Source organism: Cetorhinus maximus, chromosome 1 (genome assembly GCF_964194155.1).
Source record: "Cetorhinus maximus chromosome 1, sCetMax3.hap1.1, whole genome shotgun sequence".
In the NCBI taxonomy this organism is placed as follows: Eukaryota; Metazoa; Chordata; class Chondrichthyes; order Lamniformes; family Cetorhinidae; genus Cetorhinus; species Cetorhinus maximus.
This window is the reverse complement of record NC_135879.1, coordinates 222,666,546-222,688,930: the sequence shown is the minus strand read 5'-3', so window position 1 is coordinate 222,688,930 and position 22,385 is coordinate 222,666,546.

Sequence of the window (22,385 nt, the reverse complement as noted above, 5' to 3'; positions counted from 1 at the left end):
GGAGCGTAGAAGAATGAGGGGAGATTTGATAGAAGTTTACAAAATTGTGAGGGGTATAGACAGAGTAAATGCGAGTAGGCTCTTTCTACTTAGATTAGGAGAGATAAACACAAGAGGACGTGGCTTTAGGGTGAAAGGGGAAAGGTTTAGGGGGAACTTCTTCACTCAGAGAGTGGTGAGAGTGTGGAACGAGCTGCCATCTGACATGGTAAATGTGGGCTCACTCTTAAGTTTTAAGAATAAATTGGATAGATACATGGATGGGAGAGGTCTGGAAGGTCATTCTTGTGAACCTTTTCTGCACCCTCTTCACCGCCTTTGCATTCGTACTGAAGGGTGGTGCCCAGAGCTGGACGCAATACTCCAGCTGAGGCTGAGCCAGTGTTTTATAAAAGTTCACTATAACCCTACTGCTTTTGTACTCCCTGTCCCTATTAATAAGGCCCGAGTTCCTGTCTGCTTTACTCACCACTTTCTCAGCCTGCTCTGCCACCTTCACGAATTTCCTCCCTGTGTTGGATGGGAAAAGTTTCCAAGATTCCTGATTGCTATTCATCCACCAGTGTTGGAAGTGAAAATTGGAGTGAGAATGGGGTCAACCTTTGTTGTGATATTCTTCCCTATTCGCTGACTGCTTGTGCATGAATAATGACTCCTTGACGTCAGTAGTAGGTAAATTATTGGAAGATGTTCTGAGAGATCGGATATACAATTATTTGGACAGCCAAGGGCTGATTAAGGATAGTCAGCATGGCTTTGTGCGTGGTAGGTCGTGTTTAACGAACCTTGTAGAGTTTTTTGAGGAGGTTACCAAGAAAGTAGATGAAGGAAAGGCTGTGGATGTTGTCTACATGGACTTTAGTAAGGCCTTTGACAAGGGCCCACATGGGAGGTTAGTTCAGAAGGTTTAGACACATGGTATCCATGGAGAGGTTGTAAACTGGATTCGAAATTGGCTGTGTAGGACAGAGAGTGGTAGTGGATGATTGCTTCTCAGACTGGAGGTCTGCGACTAGTGGTGTGCCTCAGGGATCTGTGCTGGGACCATTGTCGTTTGTTGTCTATATCAGTGATCTGGATGATAATGTGGTAAGTTGAATCTCAAGTTTGCTGATGACACTAAGATTGGAGGTGTTGTGGACAGCGAGGAAGGCTTTCAAAGCTTGCAGAGGGATCTGGACCAACTGGAAAAATGGACCAGAAAATGGCAGATGGAATTTAATGCAGAAAAGTGTGAGGTGTTGCATTTTGGAAGGACAAACCAAGGTAGGACATACACAATAAATGGTAAGGCATTGAGGAGTGCGGAGGAACAAAGGGATCTGGGAGTTCAGATACATAATTCCCTGAAAGTGGCGTCACAGGTAGACAGGGTTGTAAAGGAAGCTTTTGGCATACTGGCCTTCATAAATCAAAGTATTGAGTATAGGAGTTGGGTTGTTATGGTGAGGTTGTATAAGACATTGGTGAGGCCAACTTTGGAGTATTGTGTGCAGTTCTGGTCGCCTAACTACAGGAAGGATATCAGTAAGTTTGAAAGAGTGCAGAAAAGATTTACTAGGATGTTGCCAGGTCTTCAGGAGTTGAGTTACAGGGAAAGATTAAACAGGTTAGGCCTTTATTCCTTGGAGCGTAGAAGAATGAGGGGAGATTTGATAGAAGTTTACAAAATTATGAGGGGTATAGACAGAGTAAATGCGAGTAGGCTCTTTCTACTTAGATTAGGAGAGATAAACATGAGAGGACATGGCTTTAGGGTGAAAGGGGAAAGGTTTAGGGGGAACATTAGGGGGAACTTCTTCACTCAGAGAGTGGTGAGAGTGTGGAACGAGCTGCCGTCTGACGTGGTAAATGCGGGCTCACTCTTAAGTTTTAAGAATAAATTGGATAGATACATGGATGGGAGAGGTCTGGAGGGTTATGGACTAGGTGCAGGTCAATGGGACTAGCGGAATAATATTTTGGCACAGACTAGAAGGGCCGAATGGCCTGTTTTTCTGTGCTGTAGTGTTCTATGGAGTATTGGAGCTTGTGGAAATGCCCCTCGCAAGAAGCCATTCCCTTCAGTGGAGCAGGGGTATGGAAACAAAATCATTATTCAGACTGCACCTGCTGAGGAATGAAGCTTTTGCACCCACTGCTTCCTAAATTGCTTTCTTTTCAAAAGCAGTCATATCGGTTTAAAGACTGATTTCATGCATATTGCCTCAACAGGATTTTAATGGGACTATAAATGGAGAGCTGTCCAGTTAAATACAATCAGTTCAGTAGCTGTGCTTCCCATATACTCACTATTGGGGCTTTGAAACATTAACCAAGTCTCAAAATAAATAATTCGTTAATCAGTGTCATAGCTGCAGCTGTCTCGGTCTCCAACTGAAGAGCGTTGCGACTTCCTGTACCAATCGTAAGGGAAAACTGCTGTTTTAATATGAAATGTTATTTAATATCATTTTGCACTGAATTATGGACACATTTGTACCCAGTTGTACACCCAATTAGCCCCACTGCCCTAGTATTTTCTATTTAATATAAGATGGGCACAAACAAGTGGCTGAAACATTTGCAACAATCTTCAGACAGAAGTTCCGAGTGGATGATCCATCTTGGCCTCCTCCGGAGGTCCCCAACATTACCGATGTCAGCCTTCAGCAAATTCGATTCACTCCACGTGATATCAAGAAATGGCTGAAGGCACTGGATACTGCAAAGGCAATGGGCCCTGACAATATTCGGCAATAGTACTGAAGACGTACTTCAGAACGTGCTCCACCCCTAGCCAAGCTGTTCCAATACAGCTACAACACTAGCACCTACCTAGCTATGAGGAAAATTGCCCAGGCATGTCCTGTACACAAAAAGCAGAGCAAATCCAACCCGTCCAATTACTGCCCCATCCGTCTACTCGATCGTCAATAAAGAAATGGAAGGAGTCACCAACCGTGCGATCAATTGGCACTTGCTTAGCAATAACCTGCTCAATGAAGCTCAGTTTGGGTTCTGCCAGGGTCACTCAGCTCCTGACCTCATTACAGCCTTGGTTCAAACATGGAGAAGAGTGGTGAACTGCAGAAGTGAGGTGAGAGTGACTGCCCTTGACATCAAGGCAGCATTTGACCGAGTGTGGCATCCAGGAGCCCTAGCAAAACTGGAGTAATGGGAATCAGGGCGACAACTCTCCACTGGCTGGAGTTATACATAGCACAAAGGAAGATGGCTGTGGTTGTTGGAGGTCAATCATTTCAGATCCAGGACATCACTGCAGGAGTTCCTCAGGGTTGTGTCCTCGGCCCAATTATTTTCAGCTGCTTCATCAATGACCTTCCCTCCATCATAAGGTCAGAAGTGGAGATTTTCGCTGATGATTGCACAATGTTCACCATTTGGGACTCCTCAGGTACTCATGCAGTCCATGTCCAAATGCAGCAAGACCGGGACAATATCTAGGCTTGGGCTAACAAGTGGCAAGTTACAGTCATGCCAGACAATGATCATCTCCAACAAGAGAGAATCTAACCAGCGCCCCTTGATATTCAGTGGCATTACCATCACTGAATCCCCCATTATCAACATTCTGGGGGTTACCATTCATCAAAAATTGAATTGGACTAGCCATATAAATACTGTGGCTACAAGAGCAGGTCAAAGGCTAGGAATCGTGAGATGAGTAACTCACCTCCCAACTCCCCAAAGCCTGTCCGCCATCTACAAGGCCCAAGTCAAGAGTGTGATGGAATACTCCCCACTTGCCTGGATGAGTGCAGCTCCAACAACACTCAAGAAGCTTGACATGATCCAGGACACAGCTCGCTTGATTGGCACCCATTCCACAAACATTCACTTCCTCCACCACTGACAACAGTAGCAGCAATGAGTACCATCTACAAGATGCACAGCAGAAACTTGCCAAGGCTCCTTAGACCGCACCTTCCAAACTCTCGTGCTCTACCAACTAGAAGAACAAGGGCAGCAGATAGATGGGAACACCACCACCTGGAAGTTCACCTCCAAGTCAATCACCATCCTGACTTAGAAATATATCACCATTCCTTCACTGTCGCTGGGTCAAAATCCTGAATCTTCCTCCCTATAAAAGCCTGTGGGTGTATCTACGTCACATGGACCGCAGTGGTTCAAGAAGACCGCTCACCACCACCTTCTCAAGGGCAATTAGGGATGGGCAATAAACGCTAGCCCAGCCAGCGAAGCCCACATCCTTAAATGAATTTAAAAAGACATGCTATGAGAATAGAATTGTAGTTTCTAAGCTTATTGTTTTTTCATCTGGTTGTTGTGGTCTGGCACCAGATAGGAAAATCTGCCCTCATATGATCTCTTTGACGCAATAGATTTTTAAGAAGCTGCCTCAGAATTGTTTGGTCTTGTTTTGTGGTTTGTTGGTGTCAGGCACTGGAACCTGACCAGCATATTCACTGTTGTCATCCTGCCTGGCGCGACAAAAATCTTTCACGAGTGTGGATCCCATGTGACTTGTATACTGTTAAGCAAAATTTTTTTTGGCACTGATGCTGGTTCTGTTTTTTTGAATTGCTATCAGATTCTCATATAGATAATAAACACTGATTTTACAAGGCAAAAGATATAATTCCTGACCCTAACCTGCCAGTCGGCTATCTAAGGTCGGTTTCATAAAATAAAAACAAACAAAAAAAAACTCACCTATTTTAAAGCACTGGTGGAAAAGGATTAATCAATATGGAAACAGTAACTGATGGGATATGTCCTTTAAAAAATGGCTATAAATTGAGAGAGGGGAATGTGCAATGAGACCTGGGTGTCCTTGTACACCAGTCGCTGAAGGTAAGCATGCAGGTGCAGCAGGCAGTAAAGAAGGCAAATGGTATGTTGGCCTTCATAGCCAGAGGATTCGCGTACAGGAGCAGGGATGTCTTGCTGCAATTATACAGGGCCTTGGTGAGACCACACTTGGAATATTGTGCACAGTTTTGGTCTCCTTATCGAGGAAGGATAGAACCATAGCACAGAAGGAGGCCATTTGGCCCATCTTGACCATGCCAGCCTGAGGACACCCAGGTGCCCTTTCTAATCCCACCTTCCTGCACCCGGCCCATAGCCCTGCAGCATACAGCACTTAAGGTGCAGATCCAAGTATTTTTTAAAAGAGTTTAGAGTTTCTGCCTCTACCACCAACTTGGGCAGAGAATTTCAGACACCCACTACCCTCTGTGTAAAAAGGTTTTTCCTCATGTCTCCCCTACACCTTCTGCCACTTATCTTGAATCTATGTCCCCGGTTCTAAAATTCTCCACCAAGGGAAACAATATTATCCTGTCCACTCTATCTATTCCCCTCATAATTTTGTACACCTCAATCAAGTCACCTCTCAGCCTTCTTTGTTCCAAGGAAAATAACCCCAACCTATCCAATCTCTCCTCGTAGCTACACTTTTCTAACCCTGGCAACATTCTTGTAAACCTCCTCTGCACTCTCTCCAGAGCTGTTACGTCCTTCCTGTAATGTGGTGACCAGAACTGCACACAATACTCCAGTTGTGGCCTCACCAGTGTTTTATACAATTCCAACATTATATCCTTACTTTTATATTCTATACCTCTGCCAATGAAGGAGAACATTCCATATGCCTTCTTTACAACCTTGTCTACTTAAACTGCTGCCTTCAGGGACCTGTGCACTTGTACGCCAAGATCTCTCACTTCATCTACCCCTCTTAGTATATTCCCCTTTATTGTGTAATCCCTGTAACTGTTTGACCTCCCTAAATGTATGACCTCACACTTCTCTATGGTAAAATCCATCTGCCACTTTACCGCCCACTCCACCAACCCATCTATATCGTTTTGGAGATTATGGCTATCCTCTACACTATCCACTAGTTGGCCAATCTTTGTGTCATCTGCAAATTTCCCAATTGTGCCCCCCACATTCACATCCAAATCGTTAATATGTAACACAAACAACAAGGGTCCCAACACCGAGCCCTGTGGAACACCACTTGAGACAACTTTCCATTCGCAAGGACATCCAATGACCATTACCCTGTTTCCTGTTACAAAGGCAACCTTTTATCCAGTTTGCCACATTACCCTCAATCCCATGGGCTTTTACTTTCCTGACCAATCTGCCATGTGGGACCTTGTCAAATGCCTTGCTAAAATCCATGTACACAGCATCCACTGCACTACCTTCATCAACCCTTCTTGTCACTTCCTCAAAGAATTCAATCAAATTTGTGAATGTTCTTGCTATGGAGCGAGTGCAGCGAAGGTTTACCAGACTGATTCCTGGGTAGCGGGACTGACATATGAGGAGAGATTGAGTCGGTTAAGATTATATTCACTGGAGTTCAGAAGAATGAGGGGGGGCGTCTCATGGAAACCTATAAAATTCTAACAGGAATAGACAGGGTAGATGCAGGAAGGATGTTCCCGATGGTGCGGGAGTCCAGAACCAGGGGTTACAGTCTGAGAATACGGGGTAGACCATTTAGGACTGAGATGAGGAGAAATTTCTTCACCCAGAGAGTGGTGAGCCTGTGGAATTTACTACCACAGAAAGTAGCTGAGGCCAAAACATTGTATGTTTTCAAGAAGGAGTCAGATATAGCTCTTGGGGTGAAAGGGATCAAAGGGTATGGGGAGAAAGCGGAAGCAGGCTGTTGAGTTGGATGATCAGCCATGATCATGATGAATGGCGGAGCAGGCTTGAAGGGCTGAATGGCCTACTCCTGCTGTTTCTATGTTCCTACTACTAGATTTATGACAATTATTAATATTTTCTATTTAAAAGATTTATAGCCTATCATTTTGATTACTAGCGTTTCAGATAATAGCGGGGCAGGAATGAGGAGTTTGTGATGAACCCATATTTTCTGGTAGTCCATAACCATCTGGTACAAACCTGAGGGACCAGAATTTTCATCATCGGCTGCAAGGGACAATACCTAGCGACATTATCTTGCCGAGGTGTCATACAAATGTTCCTATTGAAATGATACCAGAGCAGTGAAGACTTAAATACTGTCCCAACAATCATTCTTAGAAGATTGTACAATAAGTTTATTTCAAAGTCACCTTCAGCCAACCAAAATATATTTGGTTTGGAAATGTTGCCATGAGATATACAAATAAAGGTAAATAAAAGACAGCTGATTTGAAATTTTTCTGGGATTTTCTGTGTAGACAGTAAATACTGAGATACTATCCATGATACATTTCATGACCCTACCCTGCGACTCATACATTTGCTCCCTTTTGTGTAAACAAAAACCGGCATGATTTGATCATTCTTAAGAAATTGCATTATACTGTGTTAACTTTTGAAGATCCTCATCACAAGTTCCTTTCTTAACCATTGAATTCTTCCCTGACCACTGCCTGAGGCCGAACCAGAGGGTGAGCAACGTTCAAGTCCTATCTGGCCTGGAGCTGAGCCTCTAACCCCATGTGTGCACCATCAGCAAGACTGCCTTGTTCCACCTACGTAAGATGGCCCGTGTCTGCTCCTGTTTCAGCTCACCTGCTGGTGAAGAAACCATTATGCACACCTTTTTAACCTCTAGAATTTACTTTTCCACTGTCCTTCTGCCCAGCCTCCCATTTTCCACCCTCCATAACCTTGAACTCATCCAAAACACTGCTGCCCATCTCCTAACTGGTACCAAGTCCCATTCACCCAACACACCTGTGCTCAATGATCTAAACGGGCTTGTCTGGTCCCCTTTTGATTTTAAATTTCTCACCTTTCAAAGCATCAACGGCTTTGCCTCTCCATATCTTTGTATCCTCTTCCAGCCCTACAACCATCCACAACCCTCTCCACTCTTCAAATTGAGGCCCCTTGCTTATCACCAATTTTAATTGCTCCACCATTGTCAGCTATGTCGAGACTGTAAGCTCCTGAATTCTCTCCCTCTACCTCTGCACATCTGTCTTCTCCTTTAAGACACTCCCTGAAACCTACCTTTCTGACCAAACTTTTGGTTGCCTGTCCTAATATCTACGCATGTGATTCAGTGTCAAATTTGTCTGATTACAATAATGTGCATGGGAATGAGAGTCCACACTACATGAATACCTCAATGTCCCAAAATCCTGCGAGATCAGTGCACAGTGAGTTAAAACAACTATCTGTTAATCATAGGATTGTAAACTGAGTACTGTGCAAGGGGAATCATGCAAGGCTATATCCACAGATAAGGGAAGGTAAGGGGTGAATCTTGGAACAAGCCATTGATAATTCAGCTGAGCTTATTGCATGATTTGTCTGAAATTCTTTTAAAGTAACCACACACCTCCCTGACTTGGAAATATACCTCCATTCCTTCAATGTCACTGGGTCAAAATCCTGGAACTCCCTAACAGCACTGTGGGTATACCTACACCACATGGACTGCAGCAGTTCAAGAAGGCAGCTCACCACCACCTTCACAAGGGCAATTGGGATGAGCAATAAATGCTGGCCTAGCCAGCGATGCCCAAGTCCCACGCTGAATAAAAAAAATATATATCATTCTGGCTAATCTATGAAATTATTTTTCTTAAAACCGGACAAAGGCTTTAAGCTGACTGAAGCTATAACTAGCTATGACTCACACAAAAGAGATTTTTGACCTTCAGAACAGCAGCAATCTCACATCTTCCTCTCCCTCCCAGGACCATGATAGGGCCCCTCTTGTCCTCACTTTTTACCCCACCAGCCTCCGCATTCAAAGGATCATCCTCCGCCAATTCCAGCATGGTGCCACCACCAAACACATCTTCCCTTCACCTCCCTTATCGGCATTCCGTAGGGACCGTTCCCTCTGGGACACCCTGGTCTGCTCCTCCATCACCCCCAACACCTCAACCCATGTCACCTTCCCATGCAATCGCAGAAGGGGGTGCAACACCTGCCCCTTTACTTCCCCCCTCCTCACCGTCCAAGGGCCCATACACTCCTTTCAAGTGAAGCAGCATTTCACCTGCATTTCCCTCAATTTGGTCTACTGCATTCACTGCTCAAACATTGGAGAGGCCAAACGCAGACTGGGTGACCGCTTTGCGGAACACCTTCGGTCTGTCCGCAAGCATGACCCAGACCTTCCTGTCACTCGCCATTTCAACACCCCACCCTGCTGTCATGCCCACATGTCCGTCCTAGGCCTGCTGCAATGTTCCAGTGAAGCTCAACGCAAACTGGAGGAACAACACCTTCCAGACTGAATATTGAGTTCAACAACTTCAGATCATGAACTCTCTCCTCCATCCCCACCCCCTTTTGATCCCCTTTTTTCAATATTCATTTTTATTTTTCAATTTTTATTTATTTATTACTTTTTTCCACACATTTTTATTATTAGTTTTAACATTTATTGCTATTTTTATTCATTGTTTTATCCCCAGCTTTTAGCCTATTTTTGATCATTTTTCCTACCACCGTCCTCTCCCCCCACCCCACCCCCACTAGGGCCATCTGTCACTCGCTCATTCTGCTTTCTCCCTTTATTGTCACTATTAGTACCTCCTTTAGCCAGTATCACCACCATTAACACCCCTTTGACCTTTTGTTTATCACATCTTTTGCAGCCTCTCCTTTGCCTCCACCTATCACTGGCCTTCTATCCAGCTTCATCTGTTCCACCCGCCTTAAACAGTGCAAATTTCACCATGTTTGTACTTCTCTTTAGCTCTGAAGAAGAGTCATACGGACTCGAAACGTTAACTCTATCTTTCTTTTCACAGATGCTGTCAGACCTGCTGAGTTTTTCCAGTTGTTTTTGTTATGTTTTTCCCTCCTGTTGGTTCCCTCACCACCTGTTGCAGACCCAGCCTAGCAGCTCTGTCCTTTAGGACTTGGCCAGCTTGGTCCTACCGAGGTACTCTCTGTGACAGACATTGAAGTCCCCCACCCAGATTACATTCTGCACCTTCGTCATCCTCAGTGCCTCCAAGTGGTGTTCAACATGAAGGAGCACTGATTCGTCAGCTGAGGTGGGGGGTGGGTTGGGTGCTGGGCAGGGGCTGGCATCAGGGGTCAGTACAGGGTAATCAGCAGGAGATTTACTTGCCCATGTTTGACCTGACACCATGAGATGGGATCCGGAATCAATGTTGAGGAGTCCCAGGGCAACTCTCTCCTGCCTGTATACCACTGTGCCACCACCTCTGCTGGATCTGTCCTGGTGGTGGGAGAGGACATACCCAGGGGTGGTGAAGGTGGTGTCTGGGACATTACAAGGTAGGATTTCATGAGTATGACTATGCCAGGCTGTTGCTTGACTGGTCTGTGAGACAGCTCTCTCAGTTTGGGCACAAGCCCCCAGACGTTCACAAGGAGGGCTTTGCAGGATTGACAGGGCTGAGTTTGCCACCTGAGGAAGCGTGTTGCTGTTCCTTCACTGTCGCTGGGTCAAAATCCTGGATCACACCTTCCTGGAAGACTCGGAAGCTGCCTTTGGATTAATGTCAGGGATATGGGGCGGAATTTTACGCCGTCAGGGTTTTATGGTCACGCCAAAGTCAATGGGCCTTTGAACAGCTCACTGAATTTTACAGCTCAGCCCCTGCCCACAGTTAAGGGTCAGGAAATACCGCTTTGTTTAGCAGGGCCAATGGAGTGCAGTTGCTAAAAGCTACACCAGGAACAGAAATGTGCCTTTAGCAGCTAGGACCATATTGATGGGAAGAAACCTCTCTGGCCATACCTATTTTACATTGTCACTTAACCCATTGAGCACTTTACAGGTATGGGTATCGTACTATGAGGGATTGTCCTCCTTAGCATGGGAATAAAGCTCATTCCTCTGCTAGCTTTACAGCACCAGCAGTAGCTTAACAAGATTGATTTTATGCATCCTTACTGTCATAGGAACTTTATGCACCATTTATAATACTGGCACAGATTCAGCCTTCTATTTGTCAACATAAACATTGAATTGTTTGCTCTCCTGTGATCACCAGTAAGATACATAAATCAGCTGGGTAAGTGCTTTTTGACACTTGAATCACATTGAATGGAATCCCCTGGCTTATCTTCAAGGGCATGTGCTTAACCCTGATATTGCTGCTAAATGTTGATCGTGAGGGAGAATTTCCACAGGAGTTCCGCTGATCTCCTGCCTTAACTTTGGCGGAACACAACAGGCAGAATGGCCCCCTTCTGTGCTGTAACTATTCGACCATTGGCTGATGCCTCAAAGAAACAGCACAAATACTACTTACGCCACATTTTCAGGGTTTCTGTTTAAGTTATGAAAGGAGATCAGGAGAACCCCACAGAAATTCTTCCCCAGCATTTCCCACCATCGGACGTCGGGAACCTCATTGTAATACTTCTACACATCACTATTAGGCCAGCCCACCAGAATCGCCCCCCCCCAACTTGCTGGATTGTCCATCCACAACGAGGGGAAAATACGCCAACATGTTTCACAACAGCACATAAGCATCGTGCACCTGGCAGGCTGCACTGCGCTTGGGACTTCAAGGTTTTTTTTGCCTACCTTGCTTCGGTCAGCACTCACAGTTATCAGCATCAAGCTTCACAAACAGCACCACATCACTTTTAGGAGGGCTCACACCAGGTCTCTACCTACCAGATCAGCCATATGTGGTTGGCTTTTCAATAGCTGCAGGGCTAGGGCTTGCTTGGCAAAGGGGGAGAAGTGGCCTCAGGCAATGATGAGGGCTGTACTGGGGAAGGAGGGTATCCCAGGGTGTGTGTGGGAGCACATGTTGATCTGTGAAAGTGGCCTCAAGATGGTGTGGGCTGAGGATGCAGTCTCTACAGGAGATGAGGCCAGATGGAGATGTGAGGGTATGTGTGTGAGAATGGCTGGTGATGTCCCTTGAGCTGACAGTGAGTGCGTGAGTTTAGAGTGATGAGATGGTTGCCATACCCTGGCTGCAAGGATGAGATCATTCACCCTCTATCTGCATTGGATGACCAATCTCTTCTGTGCAGCGTTGGCACTGATCACCACTGCACCGTCTCCCAAGGTTGGTTGGTCACGCCGCTGCCCATCCTGCGGCCAGAGCCGGGTAGAGGACATTGCGATGGGACTCCACACCGTCCAAAAGGCGTTCCAATGACACATCACTAAACCTGGGGGCTGCCGTCTTTATGCCTTTGGTGGACATCTTCCCTGCAGCAGTTGTAGCCTGGAAGAACTGAGTTGTGTGCGGGCAGCTGGATATTAAATGTGGCGCCTAGCGTGATGGTAAAGTTTATTGGTAAAGTTGCCGATGATCACAATGAAGTCAGAGCCATGGACATGAAAGAGGTCGGAAGTGATTTTGGATCAGGTAGCGGTAGGAAACTCATATGGAATCAGTAGTTCTTTGTGCTGACCTGGCATATTCTCTTGACATGCCTTGCACTTCTTGATGATGACTTCAATATATCTCTCTTGCAGTCTTCCTGTCCAAACTATGCCCGTGTGTGAATGATGAAGTTGTTGAAGAATATCAGGTCTCAAAGATTCTGGTATTTTGACTTGCTTCCCTTGTGAGATCTGACTGATTCCACGAGTATTATCAATGTTAGATCTCGACATGCCAGTAGACCTGCCATCACTGGGCCGTTAGTTACCATGATGTGGAATATCTGTGACACACAGGAGCATTGATTGTACTTGAACTCCAGGACTATGGATCCTGCGCATGGAATTAGTGAACCATTGTATGCTGAAAGTTTCACAATAGTAGGTTTCAGCATGGCCTTCCACATCTGTGGGTGAGTGTCTTTAGGATTCACAGGTATAATATATGTGTGACCTCTACCATGCGGACGGACAAGGACAACAGATGCATGGGAACATCTCCACCTGCAAGTTCCCCTCCAAGTCACACATCATCCTGACTTGGAAATACATCGCCATTCCTGCACCGGCGCTGGGTCAAAATCCTGGAGCTGTCTTCCGAACAGCACTGTGGGTGTACCTACGCCAGTTCAGAAAGACAATTCGCCACCACCTTCTCAAGGGTAGTTAGGGTTGGCAATAAATTCTGGCCTAGCCATCAATGCCCACATCCTGTGAAAGAATTAAAAAAAGGCCTCCAAAGATGAGGAAAGCTATATTTACACAAGAGCTCTCTGCAAGATGTTTGCCACAGAACTGTGGCTTAATCGGTGAATTTTTATTCAGAAGGAGCAATGACAAGTTTAAATGCCGACCTGAGCCGCCAGTCAATCAACCCTCTGTTCCCCTGGTCAGGTTCCCAAACTGCATGCAGGAGACGTTCAATTGGAACTAAGTAAGATTTAATTTCCAGCACGTAATGTCTCCCAAGAACATTAATTGCATCAATAATTATGCGTACACTTGCAATAATTAATCCTCGACTGTATACAGCACTGGTTTCCTTATTTAAGGAAAGACGTAAATATGTTGGAAACTGTTCAGAGAAGATTTATTAGGCTAATACCAGGAATGGGCAGGTTGTCTTATGAGGAAAGGCTGGTGAGGTTAGACTTGTATCCACTGGAGTTTAGAAGAGTAAGAGGCGACTTAATTGAGACCTTTAAGATCCTGAGGCGTCTTGACATAGTGGATGTGGAGGGGGTGTTTCATTTTGTGGGAGAACTAGGTGTCACTGTTTAAAAATAAGGGGTTGCTCATTTAAAACAGAGATGAGGAGAATTTTTTTTCTCTCAGAAGATTGTGAGTCTTTTTTTTATTCATTCACGGGATGTGGGCTTCGCTGGCCCATCCTTAGTTGCCCTTGAGAAGGTGGTGATCAGCTGCCTTCTTGAACCACTGCAATCCATGTGGTGTGGATACACCCACAGTGCTGTTAGGAAGGGAGTTCCAGGATTTTTACCCAGCGACAGTGAAGGAATGGTTATATATTTCCAAGTCAGGATGGTGATTGACTTGGAGGGGAACCTCCAGGTGGTGGTGTTCCCATGTGTCAGCTGAACTTGTCCTTCTAGATGGAAGTGGTCGTGGGTTTGGAAGGTGCTGTCAAAGGACCCTTGGTGAATTCCTGCAGTGCAGTGCATCTTGTAGATGGTACACACTTCTGCTACTGTGCGTTGGTGGTGGAGGGAATGAATGTTTGTGGATGTGGTGCCAGTCAAGCGGGCTGCATTGTCCTGGATGGCGTCAAGCTTCTTGAATGTTGTTGGAGCTGCACTCATCTAGGCAAGAGGGGAGTATTCCATCACACTCCTGACTTGTGCCTGGTGGATGATAGACAGGCTTTGGGGAGTCAAGAGGTGAGTTACTTGTCGCACGATTCCTAGTCTCTGACCTGCTCTTGTAGCCACATTATTTAAATGGCTAGTCCAGTTCAGTTTCTGGTCAAAGGTAACCCCCAAGATATTGTTGGTGGAGGATTTTGTGATAGTAATGCCACTGAAAGTCAAGGGGTGATGGTTACATTCTCTCTTGTTGGAAATGGTCATTGCCTGGCACTTGTGTCACACCAATGTTACTTGCCACTTGTCAGCCCAAGCCTGGATATTGATATTGTCCAGCTCTTGCTGCATTTGGACATGGACTGCTTCAGTATCTGAGGAGTCGTGAATGGTGCTGAACATTGTGCAATCATCAGCGAACATCCCCACTTCTGACCTTATGATGGAAGCAATGCCATTGATGAAGCAGCTGAAGACAGAACTCTCTTCCTCAAAATCTGGAATTAAAAGTCTGAAGATGACCATGAAACCATCGCCGATTGTCGTAAAAACCCACCTGGTTCACTAATGTCCTTTAGGGAAGGAAATCTTCCACCCTTACCTAGCCTGGCCAACATGTGACTCAAGACCCACATCAATGTGGTTGACTCTTAAATGCCCTCTAAACAAGGGTAATTATGGATGGGCAATAAATGCTGACCCAGCCAGCGATACCCACATCCCATGAACAAATAAAAAAAAGGCAGTGGAAGCAGAGTCTTTGAATATTGTTAAGGTAGAACTAGATAGATTCCTGATTAACAAAGTGGTGGAAGGTTATCGGGGATAGGCAGGAATGTGGGGCTGGCTACATTCAGGTCAGCCATGATCTTATTGAATAGCGAAGCAGGCTTGAGGAGCCGAGTGACCTACCCTTACTTCTAATACATATGTTCATATGTATGTTCGTATGTTGACTTCCGTGAGTAGGATTCTCACCAGCACCCAAAGGTACATCAGCTAAACACAAAAGTTGGTGCATTGGAGTCAATTAGTAGCCGTGGTCTAAAATATCATTGATTTCAACCCTCCTCCCACCCACCCCAACCTTTCCATTCTTGGGCTTAAAAGTTAACCCTTCTGAATAACGTTGGTGGGAATTTGGTGGCAAAATGCTGAAGTTACAGCAGGAGATAAAGGGAGATTGTTGTTACTATTGTATCGCTTCGCCACTTCCTCTTGCTTCATTCCATTTGTTTTGATGGACAAAGCAGAATTTCCTGACCTCACGTTATAATTTTGGTGGGAATTTACAGAGAAACGCCATTTACGCAAAAGTTACAGCAGGACGTCAGTAGGATGTTCAGCTAGAAGTGCCGAGTGGATGATCCATCTCGGCCTCCTCCGGATGTCCCCATCATCACAAATGCCAGTCTTCAGCCAATTCGATTCACTCCGTGTGATACTGGATACTGCAAAGGCTATGGGCCCTGACAATATTCTGGCAATAGTACTAAAGACTTTTGCACCATAACTTGCCGCGCCCCTAGCCAAGCTTTTCCAGTACAGCTACAACCTTGGCACCTTCCTGGCAATATGGAAAATTGCCCAGGTATGTCCTGTACACAAAATGCAGGACAAATCCAACCCAGCTAATTACCGCCCCATCATGCCACCCTTGGCCATCAGTAAAGTAATGGAAGAGATCATCAACAGCTCTAACAAGTGGCACTTACTCAGCAAAAACCTGCTCACTGATGCCCAGTTTGGGTTCCGTCAAGGCCACTCAGCTCCTGACCTCATTACAGCCTTGGTTCAAACATGGACAAAAGAACTGAACTCCCGAGGTGAGATGAGAGTGATTGCCCTTGACATCAAGGCAGCTTTTGACCGAGTGTGGCATCAAGGAGCCTTAGCAAAACTGGAGTCAATGGGAATCAGGGGGAAAACTTTCCACTGGTTGAAGTCATGCCAAGCACAAAGGAAGATATTTGTGGTTGTTGGAGGTCAGTCATCTCAGCTCCAGGACATCACTGCAGGAGGTCCCCAGGGTAGTGTCCTTGGCCCAACTATCTTCAGCTGCTTCATCAATGACCTTCCTTCCGTCATAAGGTCAGAAGTGGGGATGTTCGCTGATGATTGCACAATTTTCAGCACCATTCGCGTCACCTCAGATATTGAAGCAGTCCATGTCCAAATGCAGCAAGACTTGGACAATATCCAGGCTTGGGCTGACAAGTGGCAAGTAACACTCACACCACACAAGTGTCAGGCAATGACTATCTCCAACAAGAGAGAATCCATCGCCCCTTGATGTTCAATGGCATTACCATCACCAAATCCCTCACTATCAACATCCTGGGGGTTACCATTGACCAGAAACTGAACTGGGCTAGCCATATAAATACTGTGGCTACAAGAGCAGGTCAGAGGCTAGGAATCCTGTGATGAGTAACTCACCTCCTGGCTCCCCAAAGCCTGTGCACCATCCACAAAGCACAAATTAGGAGTTTGATGGAATTACTCCACACTTGCCTGGATGAGTGCAGCTCCAACAACACTCATGAGGCTTGACACCATCCAGGACAAAGCAGCCCATTTGATTGGCACCCCATCCTCAAATTCCCTCACCACCGACGCACAGTAGCAGCAGTGTGTACCATCTACAAGATGCAATGCACGAACTCACCAAAGCTCCTTTGGCAGCACGTTCCAAACCCACGACCACTACCATCTAGAAGGACAAGGACAGCTGACACATGGGAACACCGCCACCTGGAAGTTCACCTCGAAGTCACTCACCATCCTGATTTGGAAATATATCGCGGTTTCTTCACTGTCACTGTGTCAAAATCATGGAACTCCCTCCCTAACAGCACTGTGGGTGTACCTACACCACATGGACTGCAGCGGTTCAAGAAGGCATCTCACCACCATCTTCTCAAGGGCAACTAGGAATGGGCAATAAAATGCCCAGCCAGAGAAGCCCACATCCCACGAATGAATTTAAAAAAAGGATTCCGGTGGAAATTCTAGATCGGGGGGATCTCTGTCAATGATTGTCAAGGATACTGCCGTATCGATCTTTTATGCAGCAGGGTCAATCAAAGCAACTGCCACCCAACAGTGCGGGTCATTGAACCATTTGTTCCCCTATGGAAACTAGAAGGACAATAGTCTTTAAAAACACCATGCATGACGATTCCATGAGTGGGCAACAGTGAGAAGGTCTGGAGAGACCATGAGTGAGAAACAGCGAGGGGGTCGGGAGATACCAAGGGCAGAATTTTCTGTCCCGGTTGACTTCGGGCATCATGGCGGGTGCGAGTGGACAATACACCGGGAAGGCCAAAAGTCGGTTTCAGGCCGTCGTGAAACCAGTATGTGATTGTCTGCTCCACCCGTCAATGGTGGGACGCGTTTCCTGCTGCCGGGACTTTGGGAACGTCATTTTAATACATCTGCATATCATTATAAGCCCTGCTCGCCGGAATCAAACCCCACGCTGGATCATCGGGCACGTCAGTGTGATTGTATGCCGACATGTTTCACAACTGAACTTAAGCGACGTGCATCTGGTGAGCTGCGCTTCACTTGGGACTTTGAGGTTTGTTTGCCTACCTTGCTTCGGGCAGCACTCACAGTCATCAGTGCCAGGCTTTGCTGGCAACACCACGTCATTTTTAGGGGGGTGCTTATGGGCAGGTCTCTACTTATGAAACCAACCATAAGGTGGGGGTGGCTTTTTAATGGCTGCAGAGCTAGGGCTTGCTTGGGGAAGGGGGAGAAGTGGCCCCAGGCAAGGGAAGGGGCTGCAGGGCAAGGGCATCACTGGGTAAGGTGGGTATCCCAGGGTGTGTGTGGGGACACATGTTGATCTGTGCAAGTGGCCTCAAAATGGTGAGGGCTGAGGAGGCAGTCTCCACAGGAGATGAGGCCAGGTGGAGATGTGGGGGTGTGTGTGAGAATGGATGGTGATGTGCCTTGAGCTGGCAGTGAGTGAGATGCCAGTGAGTGTGTGATGACCTTGTGAGCGTCTGAGTTTAGAGTGATGAGATGGTTTCCTTACTCTGGCGGCACGGATAAGATCATTCATCCTCTTTCTGCACTGGATGGCAAACCTCTTCTGTGCAGTGTTGGCACTGATGACCTCTGCCACTGCCTCCCAAGCCGAGTGTTGACACTGATGGGCCTCTTGCCAGCCAGAGCGGGGGCAGAGGACATTGTGGCGGGCTCCAATGGTGTCCAGAAGGCATCCCAGGGATGTGTCACTGAATCAGGGGGCTGCAGTGTTCTTGCCTTTCGTGGCCATGTCTTCTGTGCAGCAGTCCTGGGCTGGAAGCAGAGAGGTGTGCGTGTTCCTGCACGTGCAATATGGCACCCGGCATGAGGAAGCGGCGAGGTGACGGCATGGAGGGCAAATTGGAGGCAGCCCACCAGCAAAATGGCGTGTTTCTGGCAATGCATGATTAATGAGGTGGGACTGGGACCACACAGCACCAAACCCTGCCATTGGAGCCAGGGGGTAAAACATCCTTTTTACCGCCCGCTATCGCACTTAGTGCAAATCTGGGACGATTCCGCCCTGTGAGTGGGAAAGAGTGAGGGGGTCGGGAGAGACTGTGAGCGGGAAAGAGTGAGGGGGTCGGGAGAGACTGTGAGCGGGAAAGAGTGAGGTGGTCGGGAGAGACTGTGACTGGGAAAGAGTGAGGGGATCGGGAGAGACTGTGAGTGGGAAAGAGTGAGGTGGTCGGGAGAGACTGTGACTGGGAAAGAGTGAGGGGGTCGGGAGAGACTGTGAGTGGGAAAGAGTGAGGGGGTCGGGAGAGACTGTGACTGGGAAAGAGTGAGGGGGTCGGGAGAGACTGTGAGTGGGAAAGAGTGAGGGGGTCGGGAGAGACTGTGAGTGGGAAAGAGTGAGGTGGTCGGGAGAGACTGTGACTGGGAATGAGTGAGGGGGTCGGGAGAGACTGTGAGTGGGAAAGAGTGAGGAGGTCCAGAGAGACTGTGAGCGGGAAAGAGTGAGGGGGTTGGGAGAGACTGTGAGCGGGAAAGAGTGAGCTGGTCGGGAGAGACTGTGAGTGGGAAAGAGTGAGGGGGTCGGGAGAGACTGTGAGAGGGAAAGAGCGAGGGGGTCGGGAGAGACTGTGAGCGGGAAAGAGTGAGCTGGTCGGGAGACACTGAGTGGGAAAGAGTGAGGGGGTCGGGAGAGACTGTGAGTGGGAAAGAGTGAGGGGGTCGGGAGAGACTGTGAGTGGGAAAGAGTGAGGGGGTCGGGAGAGACTGTGAGAGGGAAAGAGTGAGGGGATCGGGAGAGACTGTGAGTGGGAAAGAGTGAGGGGGTCGGGAGAGACTGTGAGTGGGAAAGAGTGAGGGGGTCGGGAGAGACTGTGGGCTGGATTTTCTGGCCCCAGCCTACACTGGGATCATCTGGTCCTGCAGAAAACAGATGGACTTTTGTCTGTTCCGCTGAATCTCCTGCTGTGGAGCCTACCACAACAGGACCGGAAAATCCCAGCCTATGATGGGAAACAGTGAAGAGGTCAGTTCGTTTTTTTAACCTGTTAAAGTTTTCTTGTGAGACAAAAGGAGCAGTTCTAGCCCTTGAAATGTCCGAGGAATACTCTGGTTCAAACTTTCAACACTTGGAGTCCAGATGCAATATTCGAGTGGTTCCTTTATTACACATGTGGGGAGTAATCCAGACCTGGGCAATCCAGGCGCTTCTCCACCGAGGTTCAATTGAGCACAGTTTATATATCTTTTATTATCAGTTACAACTTAATGGTATTAGTTAGACAAAGACCACAGCACAATAACCCTCCATTGGGCTGATAATTGTGTTCTTGTACAGTAATTGCAGTGCAGAGACTGGGCATTGTCCTTTTGAAGATAGCAAAGAATGTATGTTTGTTCTATACAAAAGGTAAACGGGGGCTGACTGGATGTAGTTCAAGGCTATCAGATGGTGTTAAATGGCCTTCCTCATTTCTTGATCGAGTCATCCCGTGTCCTCCCATTTCCTCATTGCAAATTTACAGCTGAGCCCTTTGTACAAGTTTTTAGCTTTCATGTAACGCTGTGATTGTCTGTGTCTGCTTTGGCACCCTAGCTGCTGGTCCTGGCTGGCATTTTAAAATAAATCCAAATTTTCTGCATCTTCACCCTCTTCACCCACAACGATATCTTGGGCCTCCCCAACTCTGAAACAACCAGCTGCCCAACTGCATCCATTAGCAAACATTAAATATCTAAAAGTGATGTGGTGCTGTCTGTGAAGCTTGATGCTGATAACTGTGAGTGCTGCCCGAAGCAAGGTAGGCAAAAAAACCTTGCAGTCCCGAGCGCAGTGCAGCCCGCCAGGTGCACGTCGCTTATGTGCTGTTGTGAAACAAGTCGGCGTGTTTTCCCCTCGTTGTGGATGGACAATCCAGCAGGGGGGTGGGGGGGTGGGGGGCAATTCTGGTGGGCTGGCCTAATAGTGATGTGTAGAAGTATTACAATGAGGTTCCCGATGTCCGATGGTGGGAAATGCTGGGGAAGAATTTCTGTGGGGTTCTCCTGATCTCCTTTCATAACTTAAACAGAAACCCTGAAAATGTGGCGTAAGTAGTATTTGTGCTGTTTCTTTGAGGCATCAGCCAATGGTCGAATAGTTACAGCACAGAAGGGGGCCATTCTGCCTGTTGTGTTCCGCCAAAGTTAAGGCAGGAGATCAGCGGAACTCCTGTGGAAATTCTCCCTCACTATTTACACACATTTAGCAGCAATATCAGGGTTAAGCACATGCCCTTGAGGATAAGCCAGGGAATTCCATTCAATGTGATTCAAGTGTCAAAAAGCACTTACCCAGCTGATTTATGTATCTTACAGGTGATCACAGGAGAGCAAACAATTCAATGTTTATGTTGACAAATAGAAGGCTGAATCTGTGCCAGTATTATAAATGGTGCATAAAGTTCTCATGACAGTAAGGATGCATAAAATCAATCTTGTTAAGCTACCGCTGCTGCTGTAAAGCTAGCAGAGGAATGAGCTTTATTCCCATGCTAAGGAGGACTATGCTAAATCCTGTATTATATACTCATTAATCCAATGGTCTGATCTAAAAATAACTTCAGTGCTTTGGGCCAATGTTGACCTGCACCTGGCACTAGAGCCTGCTTAGCTCAGTAGGTTAAAAAAAGCTGAATTTTAACCTGAGGGTCCAGGGTTCAAGGCCCTTGCAGCTGCTTTCAGCTAGTTGTTCACTTACCCAAGAAAATACAAAAAGCAAGCAATTTGCCCTGACTTCTCCTGAGTCAACTGAGCAAAAGTGATTGAGACGTGTTCTCTGGAGCTTGATAAATGCACTGTGTTCCTCCAGAAAGGGCAGGATTTTATCAAAAGGACTTTCATTTATATCGTTCTTTTCACAGCCTCTGGACATCTCAAAGCGCCTTTCTGAAGTGTAGTCACTGTTGCAATGTAGGAGCAAGGCAGCCAGGTTGCACACAGCAAACAGCAATGTGATAATATCAAAAAACATTGCAAGCTCCCAACATGGGTTCAGTTGCAGGTCACTTGGCTGCACAGGCACATAGCAGGATTTCTGTGGTGATCTTTAGACTTGTGGTCAATTAGCATCTAGTGAAGCCGGCTAGTACTGGGTGGAAGTGAGTGCCAGTAGAGGGAGGTTAATGGTGCCATTTTTAAAGGCCAGTATTCAACCTTCATTCTGGCTGCATGCAGGCAGGAGGGGCCTTATGGTGGAATGGCAGCAATGGGAGGAGGGGTGCCCCCCCTTTCTGTGATACCTCCCTAGAGGTGCTTCTGCAGGTAACAAGGAAATGGAGAGAAGCTCAATTATTAGTGGACGGAAGGAACTGAGCCTCCACCCGGAGTGGTCATGTGAACATTGTGCACGCTGCGAACGCGTCAATGGCTATAATGAAGTCCTGGAAAGGTGAGTGACATGCATGATGGAAAGGTTCATGCTATGGCAGCCATGAGATCAGAGACCAGATGACTGACTCATGCATAGGGAGTCACCAAGGACCATGTGTGTGGCCTCATGCCACCGGACCGTGGTCAGTCAGAGGCACTTACTGCTGGGCCAAGCATGACGACCATTTGTAGATAGCCTTCCAGCAGCATGAGAAGCATATTTGACAAGCATAGCTGGGCCAGGAGACTATTTCTGTTGTTGCAGGAGAAGCATTCTCATAATGTTGGAGCAGAGACACACAGTAGGTGGTATGCCCTTCATTTCTTTTTTTTAATTCATGGGATGTGGGTGTCAGGCG